General features: G+C 48.1%; 1 protein-coding gene across 3 annotated transcripts in view; it reads right to left on the minus strand.

The window, feature by feature from the left end:
* Positions 1-9,417: 9,417 nt before the first annotated feature.
* LOC138416524 (calmodulin-binding transcription activator 1-like) overlaps positions 9,418-23,338 on the minus strand; it is a 117,865-nt gene continuing 103,944 nt past the window's right edge. Inside the window, exons 5-6 of one of the 3 annotated variants that reach the window (XR_011247711.1) lie at positions 12,077-12,157; positions 9,418-10,559 (exon numbers count right to left, since the gene is read on the minus strand). The gene's annotated coding sequence lies outside the window, so the exon portion shown is untranslated. Of the gene's footprint in view, positions 10,560-12,076; positions 12,238-23,338 lie in introns of all 3 variants that reach the window. The other 2 variants (XR_011247714.1, XR_011247712.1) reach the window with 2 other exon arrangements.

Genomic DNA, 23,338 nt, shown 5'->3' on the forward strand with positions numbered 1-23,338 from the left:
ATATGTTTCTGGAGAAACCAGCAGAGGTGAGAGAAAAAGACCTCATATCGAAGTATAGGGAACCTAGAAAATCAGTGGCCTCATTCATAAGGCAGAGGCTTAAAAGTTTAAAGCAGGAGAGAGAATGGATGTGAAGTGTGCGGGGAACATGCTGGCCTGTAAATCAAGCTGTTGTAAATGCCACGGGAGAGCGGGAGAGCGCCGGCTTTCTCTGCAGAAACGCAGAAAGCAGCTGTAATTCAGAGGGGGTGGGGCGCCTTACAGGAACTCGCGGGTCTGGATTCCTGGCACTCCTAACTCAATTTGGCCATCTCTCTCTCAGCGTCCTTTCTTGGAAAACGGATGCGCTTTCTGCTCTGTGATCCTGGGAAAGGCCTGGCTCTGTGCTGACAGGTGGGGGAGCCCCAGCCAGGGGACACCCGGGGATCTCTGCTGTCCTGGGGATTCCCACCTGGCAGCAGGAGAAAGCACAGAGGAAGAACACAGGGACACCCCATGCCCTGGGCCCCTCCCCAGGCAGCAGTGTGGTCACCTCTGAGGCATCTGGGTCTGGGAACAGGAGGGCGTTCACAGGGCGTGCCCTGGAAACTTGGGGGCTTTCCAAACACCTAGTCTGGGCCGTGGGCGGATCGGTCCCACACCAGAGTGGCCCAATGGTGGGACCACACTACTGATTGTAGGGATGCTTGAACACCGCTGACTCCCCCTCCCCAGACTCACTGGAGCTGGAAGCCAGAGGATCACGGCTGCCTCTCCTTCCCCACCTGGGCCCTCAGGCCCACCACTGCACACCCCCTCCACCCAGCCCCAGGTTCTGCCCCCTACCCCACGGACCTCCCTCCAGCAAGCCTCTCCTGGCAGACCACCTCCTCCAGCCCTCCCTCTCCAGCCAGGCTGCCCTGGGCTCACCCATGTGAGAAGCAAGGTTCAGGCAGCTCTACTCTTGCCCCACCCCTGCCAGCCCTGGCCACTCCTCACCTTCCTGGGAAGCTTGTCAAACTGAAGCCACACCACAACACCACCACACCGCCACCTCCAAACCAGGAGGCCAGGCAGGAGAAGAATTCAAGCCCAAGTTCCCACGAGGACAAGACAAAGGAATTTTTATGAAATTCAGAAATTCAGAGACGTTCTAAAACTGCTGTATTTCTTGGTTGAGTGAATGCATGTACCCCACAATAACAAATTATTTTCCAAATTTGGTTTTTAGGTTCCTGGAGGAAAAGGAGTGAAAAATCTAATTTTTGAAACCTTCATAAATATATGCATTTTTTTTTTTATAAAACTACTTAAATGAATCCACTTTTGCCTGACAAAGTGGAGAAACCCAAAGCTCCTGGATTTTAAAAGCTTCCATTAAAGCAGCTTTTTTGGGGGGGGGAAAAAAAAAGATGAATTGAAAAATAAATCAGAAGGCTTAATTAAACTCAAGGCCAATAGGAGATGGCCAGAACGAGACTCCCTGACAAGTCCAGGAAGCCCAAGCAGAGCTGTCTCCTGCTTTTCTTATTTCTGAAGCAGCTCCAACCAAAGGCATGCCTCTGAATCGTACAGAATTAGAATTCTGCTGGGTTTTTTTTTTCAGGCAGTACAGTATGTCTTCATTGGTGCTACAGCAGGCTCGTAAATTAAGATAAAAAGGTGGTGAGATGGAGACAAGCATGTGTTCCTGGGGAGGGAAGAGAAATCAGCAGTACATTGGCCCAGTGTCTGCAGCTCTGGGCCCCTCCCTGGCTAAGGTCTCCCTATTTCCTCAGACCTGCTAAACTGAAAGCCTCAACTTCCACCGGCCAAGCCTAAGCTGACTGCATCTCAACTGGGCACACATGCCACCCTCCCCAAGGGTCTGCCTGGGACCAGGTGCACAGAAGGGACGGACAGCGCCCCCCACAGCCTACATGTGGTACCACTGGTCAGAGGGCACAATAAGTGGCCGCTAGCTAGGCACTCTGTGGCTATGTGCGCTTGTGGACTTGCTCTGCCTTAACCCAAGTGCATGTCCACTCACTCGAGAACTTATTCAGTATCTGTTAAATCTATCAGGTGCTGCCCCTAACACCAGAGATACAACAGTGAAAAAGTCGGAATGAAAAAACCTTGCCTTTTCACAACCTACATTCAGCAGGCGGAGGCAGGCAGACAGTGGCCAGAGGCCCTGAGAAATGATCAGCCGTGATTATGCTCAGCACCCTTGCAGCAGTTTGAGACCACGTGAGCAGAAATCTTTGTCATAGTGCAGGGCCCTTGCCCCCTCTCAAGATGCTGACACAAACCCTGTGCTCCAGACGAAATGGACTATTCCTTTGCCTCCAAACCCATCCTTGCCACTCCCCTACTTGTATTCGTGCTGTTCCAGTAGGAGGGCCCCTCTTTACTCTCAGACATCCTCCTCTGCCTTTAGAACCTGGATCCACGCTGCCTCCTCCAAGGGCCTCTTCAGTCCTCTCCCCTCCATACCCCACTACCACCACCCTGGCACATTCCTCAGCATGGTCTCCAGCATGGCGCACAGAGCCTGGCCCAGCACAGCCTCTGGGCCTCACACAGAAACGTTCACACATAAAGCAACTTGAAAACTCTCAGGAAGAGCAGCACAGCACTGAGTGTAGGAAACTTCTGGGAAGAACCTGACCTGAGTCTTGGCTGCGGGAAGCTATGTGGGTGAAGGAGAAGCAGGGTTTTCTGGGTAGGGGCCAGGAACTGGCCAACATCTCCTTGGATCAAGCAGGTCCTGGCCACCAAGGGCAGAATGCCTCCCTGGCTGTGATGGCGCAGTGCTTGGGAGGGCACCCCAATAAGCTGGAGGAATGGGGAACCCCAAAGGCAAGGGGCTCTGGGAGGTCCCAACGGACTCCCCAGCAGAGCACTCAGCAACCTGATGGAGCTGCTGTCCAGCAGTGTGGGGGTCACAGGTAGCAGGTGAGGGGACTCAACCTCCCCAAGCATCCAAGCCAGAGGATGTGGTGCCAAGCAGTGGGGGGCCAGGCCAAAGATGAAGGCTCAGAGCTAGGGCCCAGGGGAGAAACTGGCCCCAGAAATCCAACTCCCTCTCTATGGCCTCTGTCCCCAGGGATGTCCACACATAGAAGGAAGGATGGCACTTTCCTTCTATGGGCCCTTTCCGGCAGGGGGAACTGAAGCATAGGTAATGTGATGCACCCAAGGTCATAGCACATGGATGGCAGCTCGGGCAGGACACTTAACTTCACAGAGCCCAGGCTGCCTCCCCTGCAAGTGGGAACAGAAACGCCTCCCCAGCTGCCCAGTCGACAGGGTTGCGGGGGCCGGGGGCACGGGTAATGCTTTCACACACAAGCACGGTGATTGGCGGTGGCCTGGCTCTGTCCAGAGCGGCTACGATACCACATCCCCTACAAACTGGGGTTAAGTCTCTGCTGAGAGGGTGGCAGAGGGGACCTGGGGGAGCTGGGAGAAGGTGTCAGCCTGGAGGAGAGTTGCTGGGAGGACCGATCATAATCCACACCACCCTCCAACCCCAGCAGAGGAAGAGCGCCTCACCCCAGCCAGCCACCAAATGTAAATTGCGAACTTCTCTACTGTAGCAGCAGAAATACCAAGGTTATTTTGAAAAGTACTAAGAAATGTGAATTCCCTGGGGCTTTTTATGTAAAGAGACACTAGAATCAGTGGCCCTCAGGAGACTGGCAGGAAGAGAGATGCACTTTAATATTTCATTAGTGTCCCATTAGCAAGATAACACACATTTTCACACTTGGTGACTTCTTGGGAATAATATCTCATTCAGAAACAAACGGGAATGCCGCCGCTGTTTACCCCCGCTGGCCCACTAAGCATTCTGAAGCAGCCAATCGGAAAATCGGAAAAGACTTGACCTTCAGGGTTACAACTACTCAAGCCAATGAACTCAAGAGTATGCGACTTCCTGGGAGGCTCCCACAAAACCTGTTAATCCGGACAAGAGCCAGGCTGCTGAGCTGAAAAAGTGAGGAGGTGAAGCCCTTCTTTTGCTTTTCAAGCCAGGCTCACAGCGCTCACCCCTCCAGGCCACCCATTAATGAGGGGACCCAAACAGCCCTTCAGTGACAGCTCCGGTGGAGGGCGGGGGAGAGGAACAAGGGGGCAGGGATTCAGGAAGACAAGGGTGGGGTGTCCTTAACCATCAATGTGCACATCATCGTCACTTTCATTAGCTTAGCAAATATGAGCATGTGCCAGGAACAGGCTTGAGGCTCGGCACAGGGCAGGACGCACGCAGACAGCAGACATGGAAGCAGAGAAACAATGAGGCTGTAGGTTTGTTTCACAGAGACCCAAGAAGCAGTCTCCGTGTTCCCATTTTTCAGATGATGAGAACAGTTCAGGGAAGGCCTCCGTGGTCCTTGCAGCTAGAGGCGGGAGTTGGTAAAGGGAGGGGCCTGGGCGGGGTCGGGGGGCGGGGCGCTCTGGGTCCTAGACCTGCTCTGCCCCCATTGACCTACCTTATGGAGTATTTAGAGACAACACATCACACGCCAAACAGTGAAGGTGAGCTTTGTCTCTGGGCTCTCAGACATATTGCTACTGTCTCACTTTCTGGATGGACAATAATTGCTGGCGGGTGGGAGGATTGCTCAGCACCCCCCTCCCCGTCCCTCAGAAGGGCACGAGGTGCCAAAGGAAATGACCCCAGGCAGGGCCCCTGTGGCTCAAATGAGCCACCTTCATACAAGAGGCCTCCTGGTACCACACTTCCTGGTCCTAAGCAGAGGTCATCACCCACGTCCAAGGAGCAGGGGGCATCTGGCCTCCAGGGACACCCTCCCTGAGTCCCTCTAACTCGGTCTGTTGTTAATTTAAGGCAGAGGAAGCTGCCCGAGTGGTGGACACAGGGGAAGGCTGCGAGCATGTAATTAATGCGGCTGCTCTGAACATAAGGTGATGCCTCGTCTCATTAGCAGGTGTGCAGCGATTCAGGATGACGAGCCGGAGGAGGGCAGTGGGGACGTGCAGCCCCCTTTCAGGTCCGCGCCTCACCCAGCGCTTCAGTCTCTCACTGTCGAGCAACGACAAACACAGCTCTTCCAGCAGAAGGTTCTGGGCTGCCAGAAGACCAAGGAGATGCTGGGACCAGAAAGGCTGGCATCCTGGGGGACCAGGCACAGAATACCCCAGATGCAGCAACCACAGGGTCCCACACAGAGAGCTGTTAGGTGACAGGAGGGCACAGCTCAGTCTTTTAAATTCATCCCCATTAAAGGTTCGGCAAGGGCTCCTGACCTCATTCACTGTGCTCTGTAAACACAGAAGGAGAAGGTGAACCATGAGGATGCAGCGACCTCCCCAGCTGTGGCCTGCTGCAGGGACACCAGAGAGCAGAGAGCTATCTCCCAACAGAGTGAGCTCACACCGAGTCATCTCAGCATCTTCCCTTCAGGACACAAGACCAGCTAACCAGTAAGGAGAAAGAATATGAAAAAGGATAGATGGGTAGACAGACGGATAGAGACACAAACAGAAATATAGTAGAAATACAGGTAGATAGAAATATAGATTAAAATACAAATAGAGAGATGGAAATATAGAAAGATAGAAAATAGAAATACAGACAGAGAGAGAAATATAGAAATGCAGACAAACAGAAATATAGACGGACAACTGAACCACCATGCTGTACGCCTGAAACTGACACAACACTGCAGATCGACTACACTTCAATAAACAAACAAGAAACTGTGACTGGATAATGAAAAGAAGCAAAACCAGCATTTCTCTCCACCCCGCCCCTCCCCCACCCCACCAACAGGCTTCATCCTATAAGCCTCAAAGGTTGCAGAAATATCTCAGTAGAGAGGGTTAACCCTGTAAAGCTATGCTTCAGCCTGGCTCTGAAGGGACACACCAAGGTGTGGGGCCAGCCTGGCTGACTCCATCACACAGGAACTGGAAGATAACTGCGGGAAAAGAAGAAAGCAAGTTGCCATCTTGGTGCTTTGAGACAACAGCTCTTCTTTCCTTTCCCAGGACGTCACCTAGGAAAAGCCCCTGGTGGTCCTGGAACCCTCTGGATCATGAACTTGGATGGTGACCCAGCAGAAAGGAGATGCACAAAAGTGCTCCTTGGATTGCTCAGCAGCCACCTGGGCCCAAAACAGGTCCCACGGCCTTAGCACATCTGCTCCACAAGGACAGTGAGGGGCTGTGTCTGGACCCCACGACATTGTCCATGTACAGATAAAGCCAAGAGCCAAAAAGGGGCGGCTGCAGCCTCCACACGGGCACATCAATTAGGGGATTGGAGAGTGGGACAAGGTTGGCCGATCAGAGACCCATGCAAGCTGGGCTGTGCTCAGGGTGAGCAGCTAAAGAAGATGGGGGAGATCTTCCTTGGTGTTAGGGTCACACCGGGGTGGGGATGGGGGGACCCAAAAGTCGCCATCCTCCCTGAGAGCTGAGCCTGAAAGAGATCTGGAGAGTTCACGTGTGTGTGTGTGTGTGTGTGTGTGTGTGTTGTTCAGTCACTCAGTCATGTCCGACTCTTTGCAACCCCATGGACTGTAGCCTGTCAGGATCCTCTGTGATGGGATTCTTCAGGCAAGAATCCTGGAGTGGGGAGCCATCCCCTTCTCCAGGGGAATCTTCCGATCTTCCCGACCTGGGGATCGAACCCAGGTCTCCTGCATTGCAGGATTCTTCACTGTCTGAGCTACCAGGGAAGCCCGGAGAGTTCCCTGAGGGGAGCTTTTCACAAGTCTTTTCCATGCATACAGATTAGTTTCACCTGGTCACACTCATGACCAGAGGTAGGCGGGACACCTGGGCCTCACCTGTCAGAGGACGGCCTCCTGTGGGAACCCCCACCTGATGCACTCAGAGCCACATTGCAAACTGAGCGCCCCACAGCCTCAACAGCTCCTGAGACAACTAGAACCTTCTCTACCCCCTGGGTTCTCTCCCTCTCACACACAACTGTGCCTCTGCCAGGTACAAGCTCATTCCTCAGCTGTGGCAACAGGCCCAAAGGTCTGCTCTAGGGCCCAGGTCAGGGTGGAGACACCGTTCCCCTAGGAACTGTGCCCCCTGCTGGAAAGGCCCTAAGTAAGTACGCCAGTCAAGTCGCTCAGTCGTGTCTGACTCTTTGCGACCCCGTGGACTGTAGCCTACCAGGCTTCTCCGTCCATGGGATTCTCCAGGCAAGAATACTGGAGTGGGTTACCATTTCCTTCTCCAGGGGATGTTCCCAACCCAGGGACCGAACCCAGGTCTCCGGCATTGGAGGCAGACGCTTTAACCTCTGAGCCACCAGGGAAGACACCCTTGGGCGCAGCAATCCTTTCTGGCTGTGAATTTTCAGATGACGCCTATTCCAACCCGCCCCAAGTGGCCAGCAGCATTTCTAATTAGATTCTGCTTAGGAAGAACAGTGTTTGGTTTTTTATTCCAAATGCAGGTAGAACAGGGAGGCAAAAATGACCTTTCACGTGAATTTTGCATTAATTCAGAAATACTCTATCCAACTAAAGGGTATTAGGTGACTTATGCGCCCTTTCATCTAAATTATTAAAAGTCCACATATAACAACACAGGATGACCAAAGCAGACAAACACAAGTTTTCTCTTAAGGCAAGGAAATCCTAATTTTCCTGGAGAGTAAAAGAGAATGGGGCGAGCTGGCCTGCTTAACCCTCCTTGCCGCCACTGAAAAAACAGAAAAGGATTATGATGTGAAATGACCAAGATGCTTGTGGTTATTATTGTACTTCTCCATGTTATTCTTTGATTCGATGCCTTTTAATTAAATTCAAATTGATCAAGCAGTTTCAGCAATGACTTCTTAATACTCATGTGTGATTCTAAGATGCTGGAATCTGGCTAAATTAATACTGCACGCTTACCTGCCAATAACAACTCCTGGTGAAAAATTGCACATTCTGGAGCCTGGCAAAGCCTATCCCGCTAAGCGGTGCTGGAAGGACGAAGCTGGGAGCACCTCAGGACAGACCCCAGCTATCCGCAGACTCTGGTCTCACAACAAAGTATGCACTGCCTCATGAATCCTATTTTATCCAAGCTGAATCAAAGCATTTTTTAAAAATTTTATGTCCGCCTTCCCAACCCCACTCCGAGAAAATAAAACGGATGCAGGCAGTGGCTCATGACTATGAAACCTGGAGAAGGGTGACAGGCCCACTGTCCTAGGAGGCTCGAGTTTATGGGGAGAATCAGGTGAGTGAGCTGTCAATGCTCCGACACACAAAACCCTTTTCTGGAGAAAAGTGCACTAAACATTCACCTGTTTCATGACTATTCTAGCTTAGCATCTGCAGTGAGCAGTGAACAGCATTGTGTGTGCCAGGAAACAGATAAGCTGTGGGTAGACAGACTGCATGGTGGGTGCAAGACAGAAGCCCCAGCCACCCACCTGCATGGCACAGTGATGGGGAGTGCCCCCGGAGGCCAGGCGCCTGCTCTGCCAGGCTCGGAAGCCAGGGGCCACAGTGGCAGCAGGACGGTGACAGCCCCTTCTTCCCGTGCCTCATCTCCGGAGACACAGACAAGATACAAGGAGAGGGTGCCTGTCAGGCAGCTGAAACACCTGGAGGAGAACCTGCCAACAGGGTTAAGGGGTGCTCTTCAGATGGGGTGGTGAGGGGAGCCGTGTGAAAGGGGTGTCTGAGGGAAGAAGTGAGAACCGCCTGGGGTTCCAAGCAGAAGGAACACAAGTACACGGGCCTTGAGGATGGAGGGCCTGGGAGACAGACCACCCGAGGCCTGGAGGTCACAGGAGGGTTCTGGATCACACTGCCAGTGTGGAAGGACCACACCAGCTCCTGGCTGGGGGCAAGAGCAGAGGGCAGGCTGGCTGGCTCTCCTCTGAGCACTCAGGGCTCTGGTCACCGGGACGGCTGCCCGTTCCCCTCGTCGGGGTGGCCCAGGTCCCGCTGCTCCCTCTCCAGAGTCTCACTGGGAAGGGACCATTAACCCAGGGAACCATGCAAGCTCGCTACCTGTCAAGAGTTGCCTGAGTCCCGGGAGACACCCTGGCTAGTGAAGGTCATGAAGCGCCAGTTTGGACAACATCCGGGATTCCTTCCCTGGCCTTCGTCTAATGCTCACCCTGCAAGCATGCTGTGCCCAGGGAGAATTCCTGAATCAAGCTGCAGTAACTCTCTCTCACCCTTCAAAACCTCTGGACCCCTCTCTGGAACCTGGCGGATAGGGGAGGCAGCAGCTGAGGCCGGACGTTGGCTTGTCTTGACTCCTCCCAGCAAGCATCCCCAGAGGTCAGGGACTGTTCCCTCATCCATCCCAGAGCCCAGATGTCTGGCGATTCAGCAAATAGTTGCTGCTGCTGCTGCTCAGGCCAGGATGGCCCATAACTCTTACTGTTTCATCAACTCAAGGACACACTGGAAACCACACGCCGAATTTGTAAAAAGCAAACAAACTGCAAAGCAATAGAGCAAACAAATCAAACATATTTAAGTACTGATGCCTAAAATTGACATCTCTATTTCCTCTCCCCCCCCCCCGGCCCAGGGGCCCTGCCAGTGGACAGACAGTGCCAGCCCCCACCTCCTTGTGGGCCTCCGCTCCGCCTCTGTCACCTGCAGCGGCTCAGCCAGGGAGGTTCTCAACTTCGCTAACATGCATATTTTGATTTACTGAAGAAACCTGCGCTGGCCCCAGGCAAATAATAACTGTGTGAGAATATTTCACAGAGCACTTTCCTCCCCCACTGCCTTTAGGGAGAAGACTGCCGTGCTCAAAAACCAGGGGGAGGGAAAATGAAATAAAAAATACATCGAAGTAATGGCCACTAAGTGGGGAAGGGAAGCAGATTTCTGAGCCAACTTCCAAACTCCTGTGGCTCTGGCGTGCCTTTGAGACAATCTCACTCTGCTTTCTGTTGCTTAAATGGTAATTATTAAAGGCATCAGTGAAAAATGCCCGCTCCACCGAGGCCACATCCCTAACCGTCCTTCCTTGCCTTGTCAGTGGAGCAGAAGCTAGCTACAATAGAATCCCTTCTCTGGCTCCAAGTTCCACTTCATTTAAGGCCAGAAGAGGGACCACAGCCCATCCACAGCCCTGCCAGGAGCGAGGAAGGAGCAGGCATGACTGTTCTTGGCGTGGAAGACAATTCCTCTGTAAGGAGACCAGACTTCACATCTCCTGCAGGAAGACTCCAGGCAGGGCGTGGGTTTCTCCCCAGTCTCCTTCCCACCCCTCCTCTGGAGAAGCCTGGGAGAGTTGGATTGCCAGGACCACTTGGACATGACATAAATAGGGAATCCCTCTTCTTAGCATCGACGCTGGAAGGCATCCAGATCCCAGAGTCGTCCTTCCTGGTCGTCCGAAGAGACGGTGGATGAGTCCAGGGGCTCACGCCCCAGAGCAGGTGAGGGGCTCCCGCGGCCAGAGCGCAGACACTCGGGTGGGACTTGCAACACTAGGCCCATCTGCATCCCTTGGGGTGCCTGGAGGAGCAGGGACTGTGGAAGCACAGAGCCCTTCCTGAAGGGGGAGGCAGGTGCTCCCACCAGGCAATGATGCGGTTCCGTAATCCTGCATGAGCGCCTGTGTATGAGACCCTGTGTCTGGGCCCAGAACACACGAGTGAGAAATTCAGGTGCCATCCCCAACATGTGCAGACAGACACACACACAGATTACTAATAAAAAACCCATCAAGCCCCATACAAACCTGAAGCTTGGAACAATCCATTCCACCAGGGGACAAGGACAACACGGGAGGGAACTGGAACTGAAACTTACAGGTTCTCCCATCACCCAGGTGCAGATAGGGCGGGCAATACTCAGACCAAGTGCTTCAAGGTCATTCTAAGGAACTGGGGCTTTACCCTGCAGACTGGGGGTGACTGAAGGCAGAAGTGGGTTGTAGAGAAAGTGGGTGCAAAGCAGGGAGACCCAGGAACAGGTCAAGGGGTCATGGGGGCCCACTCTGGGGCAATGGTGGGAGGGATGGAGAAGACGGAAATGGGGAAGGGACATGGAAAGACCGGCAGAAGCTCCAGGTTTCATCCACTGACTCCAGGGGGCACCCAAGACACCGAGGAGCAGCAGGCCTGGACTACTGGTCTCATCCAGAAGTAGAACCAGAGGACGCCACAGCTGGGGGTGAGGAGCTTGGTTTGGATGGTGAGGGTGAAGAGTTCAGTACTCAACACGAAATACAGACTTGAAACTCGGGAGAGGCAGGGCCTGAAGATACAGATGTGGCGTCATGAGCGTACACATGGAAACTGAAGCCATTGGAAAAAAAAGTTTGTTTCAAGCCAGAGTCCTCTCACAAGAGAAAAGAGGGCCAAGGCCACACACAGAGGCCCTGGAATCTCCAAGGGGAGGCAGGAGAAAGGCAGGGTCTGCACAGTGAGCTGCAGAGAGAATGGTGCCCCAGACAAAGGAAGAGGAGGTTTTCCTTTGAGACAGACAAGGATAATTAACATCAACAGTTGCTACAGAGAAGCCAGGAAAGATGAGGGCTGGAAATTGGCCATGGGATTCGGTCACGAAGCGTTCTCAGTGAATCCTAAAATGAGAAGTTTCCAGGGAGTGGGTGGGGAGGCAGAGCCCGACTTCTACGGTCAAGGAGATGGGAAGGGAAGTGGACAGACAGAACCGCAGCAGGACAGGTTTGAGAGAAACCTTACAGAGAGTGAGAATGACAGCACATTTGTGAGTAGTGGGGACAGAGCAATTCAGAGTAGGTACCGAGATATCTTACTAGCTTCTGCTCGGAAGAGAAGTGTGAGCTGCAGGAAGCTCGGGAATTGCCCAGAGTGGTGATGGCTGAAGCCACACCCACGGACGACATGCCTCATGGAGAACGAAAGGAAAGACAAAAGCAAGGATCCTGATGTTTAAGAGGAGCTGGGCAAGAGTTTCTTTTCCAATTCCCATCCCCCACATCCAGCTCAACCCATAAGGCTGAAATTCCAACCACATTTGCTTCTATAAGGGGTTCCCGGATGATTAAGGCACATGGGAAATCTTCATGTTTTTTGTTCTTTGCAACACTGAGGCTCTATAAATGGTAAATGGGTAAATGAAGGCAGATCCTGTAGGACCCAGGATCGAAACCACAGGTTACTTACCTCTCCCCTTGATAGTCTGAAGCTTTCAGCCATGTGAAATCAATCAGAAGTTGAGCCTTCCCTCGTAACTCCAGTAGAATACTGGATAACATCAACAACATGTACCAAATAGAAACACGTGAGTTATGCGAAAGGCACATCATGATAACCAAACAGAACTGCTAAAAAAAAAAATCAGGACTCAATAAAATGTTGAGTGAGCTCGTAAAATACTTTCACTAACGTATAATTAACATACAATAACATGTACAGATCTTAACCTGTTCCGCAAATTTTAACAACTACTTGTGCTCATACGATCACAGCCCCAATCTGCATTTAGTTCTTTCTTCTCCACTACCCAGGAAGCTTCCCGGCTCTTCCCAGTCACTTCCCCTCCCTGCCCACTTCACCACCACAGACTGGTTTGTCCTTCTTTTGTTTTCTAGATCCATCCATATGGTTGTATCAGCAGTTCATTCTTCTTATAGCTCAGTGGTATATCGTTGCTCAGTGGTAAATAAATAGTAATTTATTTACCCCATTTTCAGATGATGGATATGTGAGCTGTTTGCAGGTCTGGGGCTTTATATAAACATTCTTCTGCAAGGCCTTTCATGAATGTGTATTTTCTTCTAAGTAGTGGAATTGCTGGATCACGGTGCAGATGTTCCGTTTCAAGTCTCCAAAGAGGTTGCTGTACCACTGAATGCTTGTAACAGTCCACAGTCTCACCGATATTTGATGTTGGTGGTCTTTCTCATCTGAGCCATTCTAATAGGTGGTATCTCATGGTGATTTTAATCTGTATTCCCTGGTGAGTGAGATGTCAAGCACCTTTCCATGCGTCTACTCTATTGCCCATTTGAGGATCTTGTGAAGTGCCTACACAAAGTGCATAGGTGTATACATTCTGACAGAGTTGTATAATCACAACCGTAATCAAAATATACAGATTCCTGTCATCCCCAAAAGTTCCCATGTGCTCTTCTCAGCCAGCACCCCTCCATCTCCAATCCCCAGCAACCACTGATCTGTTTTATTTCCGAATAGTTCTACCTTTTCCAGAATATCAGGTAGAACTATGTGGAAATAAAAGATTTCCTGTTGAGTCTGGCTTCTTCTCATTACAAAGAATGCTTGTGAGATCTGGCCATGTTGTATCAGTTTCTTTTTATTGCTGACAGTATTCCAAGGAAGATGGTGATTCATTCACCACTTGAATGAATGACATTTGGGTTTTCAGCTACTAGAAATCACGAATAAAGCCACTGTTGACATAACTTCTCGTTCTCTTAGGTAAATACCTAGCAGTGGGACCATTGGGTCATATTATAAGTACAGATTTAAGATTTTCTTAAACATTTTAAGGCGTCTATTCAAATCTCTTGCCCATTTTTAAACTGGGTTGTTTTCATTTTATTGAGTTTTAACGTGTGAGTTCTTCACACGTCCTGGATATAAGTCCTTTATTAGACATACGCTTTGCAAAAATTTCCTCCCAGTCTGTGGCTTGTCTTTCCACTTGTCTTAACAGTATCTTTGGAAGAACAGAATCTTAAAATTTTGATGAAGTCTGAAATCCATTTTCTTTCTCTTGCAGATTGTGCTAAGAAATCTTTGCTTGTTCCAAAGTCACAAAAATTTTTTTTTTCTTCTGGAAGCTTTCAAGTTTTAGAATCTAAATTTAGGCCTATAATCCATTTTTGAGTTCATTTTTATATATGGTCCAAGATAAGGGTTGAGGTTCATGTTTTTTGCATACAATGTCTCATTGTTCCATTATAATTTGTTGAAAACACCATCCTGTCTCCATTGAATTGCCTTTGCACCTTTGTCGAAAATCAATTGACCATGTATGTGTGGGTCTATTTCTGGACCGTCTATTCTGTCCCATTGATCTGTGTGTCTATCCCTCTACAATACTACACTGACTTGATTACAGGTGCTTTATAGGAAGTCTTGAAAATCAGGCAATACAATCTTCTAGCTTTGTTCTTTTCAAACTTGGTTTTTCTAGCTCCTTTGTATTTCCATATAAACTTTATAATCAGCTTGTCTGAATTTTGACTGGGATGGCCCAGAATTCATAAATCAATTTAAGGAAAAAAACGAATCTTAACAAAACCAAATCTCTCAATCCACAGTAGAGCCCATCATTTACGTTAATCTCTCATTTCTCTCAGCAATGTTTTGTAGTTTTCAGTGGAGAAGTCTTACACTCATTTGCTTAGTTTTATTCTAACGTGTTTGATGTTTTTGAAACTGTCAATGGTACTGATTAAATTTCTTCCTTTTCCCCCTAATATATAAAAATATAATGGACTTTGTAGGCTGCAGCCTTGTTGAATCCACTCATTCTTTCTTGTGGCACAAATACATATATTCCCCAGGATTTTTCATAGTCATGTTGTTTGCAAATACAGGTTACATTCTGGAGTTAGATTACTTTGAAACTACAAAGGATAGGTGCTTTTCAATGATTGGAAAGTGTTCACAATTTCATTTAAACAAAAAAAAAAAACCTTGGAGAAATTTCACTTACTTTGTGATGGCAAATTTTTACCTCTGAGCTTTATTTCCTTCTCTTGCTAGATTAACGTCCTCTTACAAGTGAGGTGGGGAGGCTATGTGGCTATGTGGCAGGGGGATGCCATCACTGGGGAGTTTAGGCATTCCTTCCAGACATCACCTCATTCCCCAGTGTGGTATCAATGCCAGCAACAAGCCTGGGGAACACCCGCAGCCCAGTCTCAGTGCACCTCCACCCTCTATCACCCTCTATTAAATGTTGGATTTCACATGTGATTTTTCAAAGAGCTCTGGGGAGTGGGGCTGTTAATGGCCTTTTTTCCACCAGCACATAAGGCACGTAATAAGGTCTCGATGACAAGTAACCAGTAATCCAATGATAATAAACACATAGTAGAGTTTGAAATGTTAAAACTGGGACTTCCCTGGTGGACCAGTGGTTAAGACTCCACGCTTTCACTGCAGGTTGCATGGATTCAATCTCTGGTCGAGGAACCAAGATCTCACATGCTGCTGCTTGGTGTGACCAAAAATTTTAAAAAAGGAAATGTAAAACCTTGAACAAGGAGGCAGCATCAAGTTCACCAAGTTTATGGCTCAACTGCTCAAGTCCACAGAAACAAGGAAACAGATCAACTGATGAAAACTTGACAAAGGATTGTATTTTAAATGTATTTCTGCCACCATCTGATTTTTTTCCGTCCTGCATCCCCTTATATAATTTGACTAAAGTCCTCAGATATATCTGTGGTGTCAACACTAGGATCTATCTGAAGTTAATTATTGTCTCCATCACAAAAGTCAAGTAATTATTTATCAAGCTACTGTTTTTGCCCAATCGTCTCAGGCATGATGTCTTTATTATGAGGTGGTGAGACTATGTATGTGTGTGTGCTTCTGTGTTATGCATATAATTTTTAACGCAGGAATAACTCTAGAGCCCTCCGCTGCCATTCTATCAAATGCAAGGCAAGTGATTGCCGAGTTCCCAATTATGTTCAACCTTAAATCACACTGTTTGGTCTGGTTGTATATCCAGCCCTACAGGGAGTTGTGCAAAGGCATATATTTGGCAAGCTTTCAAACCACGGCTACAAAACATGCGCTGAAGAAAATGATTCAAAATATTAAGAAAGCAGTCATTTATTTTAGAAAGCCTGTTCACGTGAGACAATAAGCTGCTTCCCAGAATAGGCTCCATCCATCAGGAAAATGCTATGAGCCAGCACACGCTGGCTGGAGCCTGCCTCTCAGCCGCCACACGGCCGTGATTATGATCCATCATCCACGGTGCATCAAAGGTGGATAAGCGGCTGGCCACACTTCCATGATGGCGGCCAAGCTGTCAAGGATGGCAAACCCTCCCCTACCCTGGAGAAGCACCCCAGGCACAGATGACCTCATGGACTCTAGAAACCTACCTGATTTTCCCTATGGATCCTCATGGGAGCACTCTGTGGCACTTGGACACAGAATGAGAATGGAAGCCAGGAGCATTTTGGTGCTTGGTCTAGATGAACTACTTCATTGAAAAATAATACTTCGAACAAAACAAACCAGAGGCTCCACGGCAACCATACCTGTTCTCAACCAGGCGGTCTGCTACGTGATAAAAGGTTAATAATGTCCATCTAGTCAAAGCTATGATTTTTCCAGTAGTCACATATGGATGTGAGAGCTGGACCATAAGAAGGCAGAGCACGAAAGAATTGATGCTTTTGAACTGTGGTGCTGGAGAAGACTCTTGAGAGTCCCTTGGACAGCAAGGAGATCAAACCAGTCAATCCTGCAGGAAATCAACCCTGAATATCCTCCAGAAGGACTGATGCTGAAGCTGAAGCTCCAATACTTTGGCCACCTGATGCAAAGAGCCGACTCACTGGAAAAGACCCTAATGCTGGGAAAGACTGAGGGCAGGAGGAGAAGGGGGCGACAGAGGATGAGATGGTTGGATGGCATCACCGACTCAATGGACATGAGTTTGAGCAAACTCCAGGAGTTGGCAAAGGACAGGGAAGCCTGGCATGCTGCAGTCCATGGGGTCTCAAAGAGTGGGACACAACTTAATGACTGAACAACAACAATGTCCTTCTAGGGATCAGGCTAGCTGGGCCATTAAGCTTGGACAACTGAAACAAAAGAGATTCTGAGATGAGACTCAGGAAAATCTCATTCCAGTGTTTTTCCTGAACGCCCGCTGGAAACCTGTACCACCCGAGGGGCCAACTGACAAGCCAATTCCATCCAGGATAACTGTTCCCAAGGACCAGCCTGTTCTCTCACCATCTATGAGCTTTAACTTATCTGCCGGAAAGAATTTGTATCTTCTCCTTCCATCACTCCAACCAGAGGAATGGGCAACAGATGAATCTTGTTATATATTATATATAATAATTGTGTGTGTGTGTGTGTGTGTGTGTGCGCGCACGCGCATGTCCAACTCTTTGTGATTCCATGGACTGCAGCCTGCCAGGCTCCTCTGTCCATGGAATTCTCCAGGCAAGAATATTGGAATGGGTTGCCATTCCCTACTCCAGGGAATCTTCCTGACCCAGGGATCAAAACTGTGTCTCTTTTGTCTCCTGTATTGGCGGGCAGATTCTTTACCACTAGCACCACCTATTTCTCTAAATCAGGACACACTAAAATTTAACAAATACTTAACTTTCTCAACCAACTTAAGGAAGTGTTTAATAAGCCAATCCCAGAGCCAAGACAAGGAATACAAAACTACATTTTATTAGCTTAACCACTGGAATCTCAACTTCCCTAAGGCAATGACTTTGAATCTATGGGGTTTTTCTGATACCACCAAACACAGCACTACAATGAGGAGGAAAGTTATGTACTGACGGGACAGCCAGGAATTTCTGCAAATATCTAAGACAAGACTTACTAGAAAAGGACAACCATGCAGCTTGTGAGCTGGAAATCATTTAGGATCTTTTAAGGGTAAGAAAGGAAAAAATGAACAATCGTAAATAAATGAGTTGCTTTCCCTTGCTAATATCCAAGGCCAGTGAAATGCAACCAGTGTGTCTGTCTAGGGGGCCAACCTCAATTTTTCAAGCTGGATTAAGGGGCCCCATTTCATTTTCAAGCAATTAAATAACAAGGTCCATAGACACTAAATGTGTGTCAAGCACATTGTCAAGTATACCGTAAACACTTATTTCTTAATAATCCACAAGGGAAAGTCACGGCCCTTCATATACTTAATGAGATTACTGACCACTAATGGGCAAGTATGTATGGCAACATGTTTAGCATATTCAGTTGACTAAACCAGCAAGTTAATTTCAAAAGCAATCAACCAAAGGGTCGAATTGGGAGAGTGAGATAGTTCAGGGGGATGCAGTGGATGGTTTCTAAAGTTTGTTATCAGAGAAGAGTGGCTCCAGTAGCAACAGCCTTACTGAGTGTTCAGTAACTAGGAAACCAATGATGGACAGGCACTCGCAATGTTTCTCTCTGCTACTAGCAGACCCCAAACACACGACAGCCCACCAGCAACTCATCATGGGAACACTGCCTGCTGTGCCACCCACTTCTTACAAAGGAGACCCTCCATAAACTGGTCAAAACCCACCTTCCAGCCCAATCTACCCAGCTTCATCTCGTATCCCTCAATCCTGCATAGGTGGGCCGTTCCTCAGCTCTGCCTGCCTGCATCCTGCTTGAACCTGTTCTCCATCTGAGCAAGGGAGACCAGGCAACGCAGGACCTGGACTTGGGTGGTATTAGGCTCCGTCACATAGAGACGGGAGAGGCTGTCTTCAATCAATTCTGATGAGCCGATGCACAAAAACAACTCAACCCCTCCTGCTCTGGGGCTTTATCCATAGGTTTTCATTCTTTTTTTTTTTTTCTTTAGGTTTTCATTCTAAAAGGCCCATGTTGCCATATACTAACTGACAAGTTACTGTTTTTACTCATACAACCCAACCACCGTAACAATGTGCTGATAAAGATAGCAACGCTCACGGGAAGCTGCAAAGGGATGCTTCTGCCTAATTAGCAGACGGGCCTCCCGGGTTCTACAACCCAGTCCCCAACTAGCACATTGGAAACCAAAGTAAATGCTTCAACTGACAGCGGGAAGTGGCATCATATGCTTGAGATGCGGTGAGTTGGAAATGTGAGTCTTTTCTCCCTAAGGAAGCTGAACGTGAAAGGTTCAATGAACTACTTCCGGGAACCATCACCAACTTTCTTGGTATCAGCAGACTTTCCACATTTTCCTCCTAAATATCTGAGATGTCAACAGGAGGAAACCCCAGGAACCAAAAGGAAAGTACCCACCGAAGTTCAGATTTCTGCAAATACAGTATCTTAGCAGATTTGTCCCCTCATCCCAGAATGAACACTGAAAGCTTCCCCCTCACGCTCACGAGGAAGATGCTATAGGAGAAATCACAAAAAATGAGCCTGTCTCTCAAGCCTTGCATGAGTGAGTCAGGGAGGCAGTGCTGTCCTGTCCCACGGCCAGTGAGGAGGCCAAGCACCCCTGATGGGCTCTCACCGTGAGCCAAGAACACTGGCATCGTTAACTTTTTGTGGGGGGTGGGGAGGGGACCATGTTCACTCACATCCTTCTCAGGACACAAGGTGATGTTTAGGTATAGCCACCCTGTGAAGCCCAAGATGTCAGCTTCCAATGTCTAAAGACAAGATTTACAGCAGTATCTTTTCAATGGTACTTCAAGCCATCTGGGGACAAGGACTTTAGGACTATCCTTCCAGGTGCCCAGTTATACCAGGTCAGAATCCCCTAGTAACACTGGCGATTTCCGGGTTCCTTGCCTGCATCCAACTTTATCAGTGATGATCTGTGAACTTATGGGCACTTCCAGCTGAGCAGACAAGGGCCCTGTCCTAAGAGCCTGCATTCTAGTGGGGTAGGGAGGGGAGGAGAAAACATTTCAGACATTAACAAATGCTATTAAAAATACACACGCACACACAAACCCTGCAGGACGACAGAATGAGGGGGGCTGTGCTAGACTGGGTTGTCCAGGAGGGCCTCTCTGGGAGATGACATTTGAGTGACATCAAGAAGCCGGCATGGCAGGGGGAGGAGGGAAGGGCATCCCCACAGAAGAAACAGCCAAGGAGGGAGAAGCATACTTGGTGTGTTCTGGGTGCAGGAAGCATCAGCGGCCCCAGGAGGGCCAATGTCGGGAAGTGTAAGCCTGGCAGACCAGACCTCGCAGGCCAACCTCATGCCAAATGGATGGAAAGTCAGCTCATGGTTCAAGCAAGCTAGTGACCTCCTCTTAATTATATTCTGAATAACTGACCCTGGCCCCGCCCAGGAAGATAAGGAGGCCACCTAGGAACATCCAGGTGGCGGACATCCAGGCAAAGAAAATGAGGGCAGCGGACTCAGGAGGTACCATGGAGATGTGGAACATGGAAGAGGTCCTGGAAAGGGAACTGAAGGACTTCCAGACACAGTCCACACCTAGGGTTGGGGGAAAGGGCCGAATCAAGGTCACTTCTGAGCTTCTGACTTGAAGCACTGCTAAACTTGGGTGTTGGCCCTCATCTTCACTGTCACAAGTATCTCCAGGCTCTTTCCACCAACAGTGAACTTCAACCCGCACCAGCCACCTTTTGAGGGTTTACAGAGGTCACTGCACTTACTCCAAAACTGAAAGGCAGCCTCAGGAACTAATACTCACAATCCGCTCCAAGATGAAAGGTAAGCAAGTTCCAGCCTAAAGGAGAGTCAACAGAGTCCAGAGAAGGTACCTGAGCTACTCACCCTCTTCCACCCACAACATTGCCCCCTCGACTGAACTATTTCCTGGCTCTGCCCAGGCCCTCCACACAAGGAGCGGCTCTCAGAGAGTTTTCAGCTTCCTTTAACCAGGCTTTTTTTTTTTTTCCTCCCCACTTGGTTCACATATTGTTATTTTATCTTTAATTTTTTACCTGAGCTGCATGGCATGTGGAATCTTAGTTCCCCAACCAGTGATCAAACCTGGGCTCTCTGTACTGGAAGCACAGTTCTAACCACTGGACTGCCAGGGAAGTCCCCTAACCAGGCTTTATAAAAAACAGATACTTTTTCTCCCTTAAGTTTGTCACCATTTAAAATGCTGTGCTGGTTAGCGGTAATTATGTAAATGCAAGCAGCCATGTCTATTTTTAAAGGGGAACCCCATTTTGCATTCTTACATCCTAAAATGTTTAAAATAGCTAGTCCAGCGATGTTTTCAAACTGTTTATGTGGACTTAAATACAGGTTCAGCGGAAACCAAAGCAAGTCACAGGTTTGCTTTCTATTAAACATCTAAATCAGAAGATTAAAAACCTGTTTTACATTTAACAGAAAGAAGCCGTCAAATCAGCACAGCAACAGTCTCACAGTATTTCCTGCCGAGCACGGCTGTGGTCTGAGAGGTAACCAATTTTGGAAGGGAGGGCTGGGCTTCTTTAAACTCTTCAAAAAGGGAAAAATACATCTGAGCAAACCTTTAATTATAGTATCTTCCAAAGAACTTACAAAGCCTTTTCTTTCCAAACCTAATGCTTTTTAAAGGCAAGTCTTGCCCCTTAATTCCACATGAAATATTCAGTCTACCATAATTAAATTTTATTGCATGCTATTTTTGTTGGGTTCACAGAAATAGAGGGTGGTAGCATCTTTAAAACAAACTTGCTAGCAACTTCACTTTCGCAGGGAATGGTCGGTTCTCAAAACTGAACTTAAAATGCAAATTCCACTCCAAAGGCATATTTCAGTCCAACACAGATGGGTGGGTTGTCACATTCAACCTGCAAAGAAATCACTGGTCCCTCCTCTCCTCCACTCACTAAACTGTACTTGCCACAAGGTACCTCTGAACATAGATCTCATTTTTCAACATGTAAATACTGGGGCCTAGTTTAATTTTTCATGTGAATCTATCTGGTAGGTAAAGAAAGCAGAAAGGAAAAAGGGAAAAGTCAAAGAAGTACCCATCCATGGCTAAAAGACATGTATAATCTGAATTAATATTTGGGTAACGACACCATTTGTGGGGAGTCAGCCTGATGTTTTTGGACATTATTCTTATTAGCATAACCAAAATCTTAATCGCTTTTCCAATCAGTGTCAGTAAGCTACATGTGAACACAGAACACCTCTCTCTCAAACTGGTGACCCAGATCACAGAACTCAAAAAAAAGAGAAGTGGTAATGCACTTCTTGAGTGATTCACACACAACTTCACCAGCCACAGGAAGCCAAGGACCCCATCTTGTCTGACCTCCCCAGCATCAGTCCCATGGGAGGCCCTCCGATGGAACAGAACCCTGTTATAACGTGCATCTCCCCCACAAATGTTCATGGGAAGCAAAAATGCTCATTTTCCATTCTGCACTCGTATCAATAGGCACTATCCCAGATAAACGGTGACCCAACCTCAGTCCAGCCAGACAGTCCCATTTGTTTTATAACCTCCTAAAAGACACCAAACCTGAAGAGGGCAACCAAAACAACGACAACAAAGACTTTTTTATTAAGTGACATCTGATATTGCTGTAAAGCAGCAGCTTGCCCACCCAGTGCTAGAGGCCATCAGAAAAACCACCAAGGACGTACCCTAGATGCTGCTCCAATTCAGAGCTGCCAGGCTAGAACCAGGGAAATACTCAGATGCTTTGTCAGCATTTAAAAAAAAAAAAAAAAAAGTTCTTTAATGAGACCGTTAGAACTTTAAAGTGTATCTTAAATTTTTTTTATTAAAAAATATAATATATCTTAATTCTTATACTTGACTTTGGGGTTATGGGTTCATCTATGATATTGATTTTATTTTTTTGGCTGTGCCAGGTCTTAGCTGTGTCATGCAGTATGCGAACTCTCAGTGTGGCATGTGAGATCTAGTTCCCTGACCAGGAACGGAATCTGGGCCCCTGAACTGGGAATGCAGAGTCTTAGCCACTGTACCAGCAGGAAATTCCCTATGTCATTGATTTTAAAAACGAACACCCACCAAACTCAGCCAAGTGGTTGGTGAGAACTTAACAGCCTGAGAAAAGCTGTCACTACAGCCACCAATGGGTTCCTCTGAACTCATGGCTCTGCAAGAGTTAAGTGAGCTGCAGAAAACGGAAATGTAGCCAAAACTCAAACCAAACAAATGAATGTGACACAAAATTAAACTTTCATGCCACAGAAACAGGTATTCGAATGTAAAGCATCTACCCCAACTTATCTGCAAAAGATTTGAGACTCATTTTTGTTTTCTGTTCAGACCTAATAAATGTTTAAATAAGACATTCTGCTAGCTTTTCAAGAACCTGGCCCATTCATCACTTTTCCCAACTACAGCATCTTCTCGTTCTAACATCTCAGCGGCTCCTGCAGAAAAGATGCAGAGTCGCGGTGTCTCTGCAGCACACACAGGACGACCCTCGGCAGAAAATGCAGATTCACTGGGGCCTGCGGAGGCTCAGCGCCGCACACACCAGGGACCCCCGGGGGCAGAAATGGGGAGATTCTGTTAAATTGAGCCTAACGTTTCATAACACTCAGGAAGGGTCTAGGCTGAAACAAAATACATAAGCTGTCAATTATGTATTGAAAAGTTGTTGTCCATATTAAAAGTATAAAAGTGATCACTGGGGTGAAGTTGGCCAAATTATTTTTTTCAATTAATTTTTATTGGAGGATAATTGCTTTACAATGTTGTGTTAGTTTCTGCTGTACAACAAAGTAAGTCAGCTATACGTATACATGTATCCCCTCTATTTTGGACG

This window comes from Ovis canadensis, chromosome 12, assembly GCF_042477335.2.
Source record: "Ovis canadensis isolate MfBH-ARS-UI-01 breed Bighorn chromosome 12, ARS-UI_OviCan_v2, whole genome shotgun sequence".
NCBI classification, from domain to species: Eukaryota; Metazoa; Chordata; class Mammalia; order Artiodactyla; family Bovidae; genus Ovis; species Ovis canadensis.